We start from the raw sequence: 7,190 nt of genomic DNA on the forward strand, positions 1-7,190 counted from the left end.
TTGTTAAAAAAAAACAAACGAATATTCGTTTTTACGAATATATAGCACTATATTCGAAATATTCGCGAAATCTCGAAATTGCGATATTCGTTAAAAAAATTCGCTTTTCGAATATTCGCGCTCAACACTAGTCCTCTATAACAATCAGTCTTTCTCGCTCTTATTTCTCCAGGTTGGAGGGATGAACTATCTCTGTTGTACTGTATAATGCTGTACTTCTGTATCCTCTTCTAGGAATACTACACTCAGACAAATGGCCCTTTTGTCTTTCATTATGGTTGGTAGCTTGTAGCTTTGAATCTCTCCAGCTGATGCAAAGGAGTCTGGAGTCTGATAAATGACAGTTACATTCCTTTGTCAATATCCTTATTGCCTCTCTGGGTTGCCTGGAGATACTATAATCTTTTCCTATTTATGGCCTGTGCATGGAACTAACTATGGAGCTATTATATCTCTGCAAAATGGCTGCTGAGGTTCAGCTTGTCCTCAGACATCATCACACACTGACCATCTTCTTCCTGCACTGTGCACTGAGTGAGGGGTGGAGATAGCCCTGGGAGGCTTGTTAGAACCTCCCACTCCCTATGCAAGTTTATGAGAACACATTTACAAGTACAGTTTACATCAAACACAATCACAACATTAAGCAGGGTGTTTCAGGACACTGCACATGCGAGCCTTACCTGTCTTGTCTTTCTGACAGAATCTATGACAGACGCACCGAACTGAGCCTCCAATGCGGATGTGAACAAGTGTAGGCCTATATATTATGTATTTGTATAAGGGCTGATGCACATGACCATATGTATTTTGCGATCCGCAAAAAAAACTGATGACATCTTTGTGACGTTCGTGCTGATGTAGGGATGAGCGAAGATATCAGCGCCACACAAAAAGTCATTACTGGACAACTGATTCAGATTCAAGTGTATCAGATGATCCCTCTACTGGTCATTCTAGCGATAAGATGGAGACCAGGGGCGTCGTTAGGACAAAACATTCGGGGCTTGAGCCACGGATGTTTTGTCCAGTGCCTCGAATGTTATGCTGGCCTGGTAGCATTTTTTTTTTTATTTGGCTATTCCAGGGCCCTTTAATATTGATTGGACCTGGGCAACCCACCACAGATCATCCCCCCACCCCCCTTGTACTTGTTCCGCTGATCCGCTACTTGCGGTCTGCGCAGGCATGAGTTCAGTCACTTCGGTGCGCAATCCCGTCCTGCGGCGCGTGATCCCACGAGACCCACCGCGGGAGATCACGGGTCTCGCGGGATCACACGCCGCAGGACGGGATTGCGCACCAAAGTGACTGAACTGATGGGATATAAATTGCCGTCGGAGTGTTTACGGGTCCTCGGCAGGGGACTTAATTACAGTCTGGCGGAGCAGTTCAATCCCATGGCATTTGAGATAGATCTATTTAAAGCAGTTAGGAAGTTGAAATTACGTAGAATGTTTGATAACAAATCTGACATAGTGAAGCCATGTAGGGAACGTGAGGTACATGCTAGTATTGGACCTTTAGAGTTCAGTACATCAGCCAATTTTGACCAGACAGAGTTATCTTGTTTAGAATTCATGACATATATGGATCTTGAGAATGTACCGAATGAGGATGACATAGGGGGAGTAAGATTTACAGGTGGTGTTAGTTCCACATTTAGTCCCCCCTTGCCTGCGGCAGGTAGCATTGAGACATTTTATCATTGTATTCATTTATTTATTTTGCATTTATCAGAGTATTGGATGAAGTTAAAGCCCTAGTTTATCCTATTGAGGGCAGTAATATTAGTAAAAGCGAGGAGAAGGACATTAAATGGCTGCAATCCTGTAAAAATGTGATTGTGAAACCATCAGACAAGGGGGGTAATGTGGTTCTGACGACTAAGGATTATTATGTCACTGAGGCAAAAAGACGATTGGAAGATGTGAAGGTATATGAGACACTGGGAGTGGACCCCACATCTAAAACACAGACCCTATTAAGGGGATTATTACGTAAATATGTAGAATGTAATTTTCTATCTAAGAAAATGGCTGAGAGGCTACTGCCATTGTTTCCATCGAAACCGGCATGGTATTTCTTGCCCAACATACACAATTCTTTAAGTTCATCCGCCAGGCCGCCCTATAGTGGCGGGCATAGGGTCCGTGACTGAACCGCTCTCTAAATATATTGATTGGCTCTTACGACCACTCTTAAGTAGTAATGGAAAAGAGAGGAATATGCACTCCTATGTTTTTTTTGTGAGGTGCAGTGGTGTACAGGTCTATGCCCATAGATACTTGTATAGAGAAAACCATGCACTGTCTATATGAAATATGCAAAGTATTTTATTGTGGTACACTCCAAAATTGTGCAGAATAGTGCAAAAATAGTAGTAAAAAAGGAAATTGGAGGTAAATTCACAGTTGATTGCCTGAAATCGCAGGTAGGTATTGTCTGGTAACAAACATGTACAGTATATTAAAGCTCTGAATTCTTGGTTTTGCTGTGTGTTGGATCGTTAATCTTGTCCAATGATGCTGCAATATATGAGACGTTTCGGTCGTTATTGACCTTTATCAATCTATCTCTGTAAAATAAAAAGAGAACATGAATATGTGGGCAGAGGTCCTTGTGCCCTTTTTGTCCGGCGAACCACAAAAGGCCTACTATGACCTCAGGGAGCAGGATGTCCGGGACTATGTCAAATTAAAAATGGAGATCCTGGCTCGTTTGGGCGTTACACCAGCGGTTCGTGCCCGGAGGGTCCACACGTGGAGCTACACCATGGACAAGCCTGCCCGATCTCAGATGTTTGACCTCCTCCATCTTGTGGCTGGAACCAGATTGTGGACCAGATTGTGGAGCAAGTAATGGTGGATCACTACTTTAGAGCCCTCCCAGCGGAGCTGCAACGGTGGGTCGGACATGGAGACCCCAAAACTGCGGATCAGCTTGTAAACCTGGTGGAAAGGTTCCTGTCGACTGAGGACTACCTCCGTGATGTCCCTACCGTACCAACACCCCACCGGAGTGCCCGACCCGTGTCCTCTGTGGGTAAGAGAGTTCCGACTGTTGGGGGTGTGTGGAAGGGTGCAAGAGGGAATAAGGCTCTAGAGGTTGGGCGTGGGCATAAGGCTGAGTCTCCCGGGCAGTTTGGACCCGAAAAGGTCTTCTCACCTAGGAGACCCAGAGCACCCCAGTGCTGGAGGTGCCGTGAGTTGGGACACGTTGCTGCCTATTGCCCTCTGACCTCAGAGCCCATGGAGTGTGCCGGGAGCCGGAGACAGTCACTGTATGTGGTGCCAGTGTGTGCGGCCTCCCCAGGACTGAGACTGAGCCGCAGATGTGTACCCTGTTGATAAATGACTGCTCCATCAGGGCTCTGTTGGACTCGGGTAGTCTGGTCACTTTAGTACATGCCAGCTTTGTGGCTGGGAATTATGTGCCGGACAAAAGAGTAAATGTGTTATGCATGCATGGGGATGCAAAATCCTACCCGGTGGATTGCTTTAATGTGGAGACTCCAGCTGGGACTGTATCCTATGGAGTTGGGGTCGTCAAAAGACTTATGCATGATATCATATTGGGCCGGGACTTCCCCTTGTTTTGGAAGTTGTGGGAGAGGAGAAACACTCCTGTAGAATCTGTGCCTTCTCCTTTAAATAATCATTGCTATGAGTGGCCCATTGAATCCAATGGTTTAATGGAAGAGACTATTGAAGACCTTATGGTGCCGATAAGGTGCAAAATGAAGATGTCTTGTTAACTGAAATGTCTGAAAATGTGGGGTTATGTGACGTACTTGGGGGTCATTTGGGTGTTAGCAAAACACAGGAGAGGGTACTACAAAGATTTTTCTGGCCTGGAGTATACAAGGAAGTGGAAATATACTGCGAGTCCTGTCCCACCTGCCAGATAAGTGCCCCGACATCACATTTCCGGAGTCCCTTGGTGCCTCTTCCCATCATTGAGGTACCTTTTGAAAGAATTGCCATGGACTTGGTGGGTCCCATTGTTAAGTCAGCTAGGGGACACCAGTATATCTTGGTTGTGTTGGACTATGCCACACGATACCCGGAAGCGGTTTCCTTGCGAAACATGGCGTCCAAAAATATTGCCCGGGAATTATTTTTCATGGGGATCCCCACATGGGGATCCCAAAATAAATTCTCATGGACCAGGGTACCCCCTTTATGTCTAAGGTCATGAAAGAGTTGTGCAAGTTGTTCAAAATCACCCAGATACATACCTCGATGTACCACCCACAGACAGATGGGTTGGCCTAGAGGTTTAACAAGACGCTGAAACAGATGTTAAAAAAAGTGGTCGAAAAGGATGGTCGGGACTGGGACTGCCTCCTACCCTACCTTATGTTCTCTGTTAGGGAGGTGCCTCAGGCTTCTACAGGGTTCTCACCATTTGAGTTACTATATAGCCGTCACCCAAGGGGTTTACTCAATGTAGCTAAAGAAACCTGGGAGGCTGAGGCTACTCCCTATAAGAGCGTCATTGAACATGTGGCTGATATGCAAGACAGGATAGCGACAGTGATGCCCATTGTTAAAGAACATCTGCAAAGAGCTCATGAGTCTCAAAGCAGAATTTATAACAGGTCTGCCAAGGTAAGGGACTTTAATCCCGGAGACAGGGTCCTGATTCTAGTTCCCACTGTAGAAAGTAAGTTTCTGGCAAAGTGGCAGGGTCCCTAAGAGGTTGTGGAAAAAGTGGGCGAGGTGAACTATAAGGTGCACCAACCAGGAAGGAGAAGACCCTACCAGATTTACCATGTAAATCTGATCAAGCCATAGAAAGATCGGGAGTCATTGGTGGCCGCACGGACCATGAGTAAGGAGGTGTCACCACCAATTCCTCTGGTAAAAATTAGTGAGGCACTGTCAGTACCTCAGAAACAAAAAGTAAAGGAGTTTCTGCAGAAAAATAGAGAGAGATTTTCTGACCTACCAGGCCGAATAAAATATTCTTATGCCACCTGATAAAATATTCTGTGAGAACTGAGCCAGACAGTAAGGTGAATCTAAAGCCCTACAGGATACCAGAAGCACGCAGAAAAGCAGTATCCTCTGAGGTCAGGCGCATGCTTGAGTTAGGGGTCATTGAGGAATCTACCAGTGAGTGGTCAAGCCCTATAGTCCTAATCCCGAAGCCTAATGGGACTTGGAGATTTTGTAATGATTTCCGGAAGCTAAATGAGGTGTCGAAATTCGATGCGTACCCCATGCCCAGAGTAGATGAACTAATTGAGAGGCTTGGGAAAGCAAGGTACATCACCACCCTTGACCTTACAAAAGGGTATTGGCAGATACCATTATCAGATGATGCAAAAGAAAAGACGGCATTCTCTACTCCAGAGGGGCTGTTCCAGTACACAGTGATGCCGTTCGGGTTACATGGAGCCCCTGCTACATTTCAGAGGTTGATGGACCTGATCTTGAAGCCACATCGTGACTATGCGGCCGCTCACCTTGATGATGTGGTCATTTTTTCATCTGAGAAGTCATTGGAGAAGTCACCTCTGGAAGGTACAGGCCATTTTAGACGCCATTAGTGATGCTGGCCTAACCATAAACCCTGTGAAGTGTGCAGTGGGTCTGGAGGAAGCTAAATATCTGGGCTACATTATTGGTAAAGGGCTAGTTAAACCCCAAATCAATAAAGTAGAGGCGATACAAGACTGGCCTAGGCCCTTAACGAAGAAACAAGTCAGGGCCTTCCTTGGCATAACAGGGTACTACCGCCGGTTCGTATCGCCTCGATGGCAGCACCATTGACTGACTTAACGAAAGGCCCTAAGTCAGTAATGGTGAAGTGGACCCCAGAGGCAGAAAAGGCATTTCAAAGCCTAAAGTCCGCTCTCTGTCAACAGCCAGTGCTCATTTCCCCGGATTTCAGAAAAGAGTTTCTGGTCCAGACTGATGCATCTGAGACAGGCTTGGGAGCGGTCCTGTCACAAGTGATAAATGGGGAGGAGCTATGCCATAGTATAATTAATGTGTCTGGCCATTAAATGGGCTCTGGAGTCACTTAAATATTACCTACTGGGTAGGAAATTTCAGTTGGTAACAGATTACGCTCCTTTAACTTGGATGAAATAAAACAGAATGACCAGGTGGTTTCTCTCTCTGCAAAATTTAAATTTTAAGGTTGAACATAGGCCGAGGAATTTACAGGGGAATGCAGATGCTTTGTCCAGGATACACTGCTTGTTGGCTAAAAATATCCAGACCTCCGGTCTGGAGAAGAGGGGGGATATGTGGTAAGGTGAACAGAAAAGTGTATGGTAGAGTCCTGGAAGGGGTGTATATCCCACTCAGCTTCCTCAACTGGGTGAGGTAAATAAAATCCAGAAGGTTAAAATGGTCTCAGCAATGTGTAGGTTGCTGAGACAGTTTTGTTAAGTTTATGGGCTGGATTTTATTGGACTGGGAGAAGGTAGGATTGGTAGAGGGACCTCCCCAGTCCACCCCATTTCGGGACAGGTTTTCCCCTAGCCTGAGGGATCCCCAGCTGAAGCCAGCTGGGCTCGTCAAGGGGAAATAAAGCACAGTCCAGGCCAGGGGTGGGCAATTATTTTTTCGATGGGGCCACATGAGAAACTGAAAATATTTTGGAGGGCCGGGCCAAAAGGCTAAACTCAATACTGCATAAAATCAATTGTATTTCTTTATAAAAAGCAGTAAATATCATTGTTGGACAACTGGTACGAGTACTTGTTATAGTTAAACAATAAAAAAGTGAGGTTGCCTTACAAGAAAAAAATTTAAATTTATTAAACAAAATTTCCCAAAACAATGAACATTTTTCACTATTTGTGACTCATATTAGTGAAAGCCATTGTCCCCCTGTGAATCCAGCCATTGTCCCCTGTGAATCCAGCCATTGTCCCCTGTGAATCCAGCCATTGTCCCCTGTGAATCCAGCCATTGTCCCCTGTGAATCCAGCCATTGTCCCCCTGTGAATCCAGCCATTGTCCCCTGTGAATCCAGCCATTGTCCCCCTGTGAATCCAGCCATTGTCCCCCTGTGAATCCAGCCATTGTCCCCCTGTGAATCCAGCCATTGTCCCCCTGTGAATCCAGCCATTGTCCCCCTGTGAATCCAGCCATTGTCCCCTGTGAATCCAGCCATTGTCCCCTGTGAATCCAGCCATTGTCCCCTGTGAATCCAGCCATTGTCCCCCT

The sequence above is a fragment of the Bufo bufo genome, chromosome 3, assembly GCF_905171765.1.
Source record: "Bufo bufo chromosome 3, aBufBuf1.1, whole genome shotgun sequence".
In the NCBI taxonomy this organism is placed as follows: Eukaryota; Metazoa; Chordata; class Amphibia; order Anura; family Bufonidae; genus Bufo; species Bufo bufo.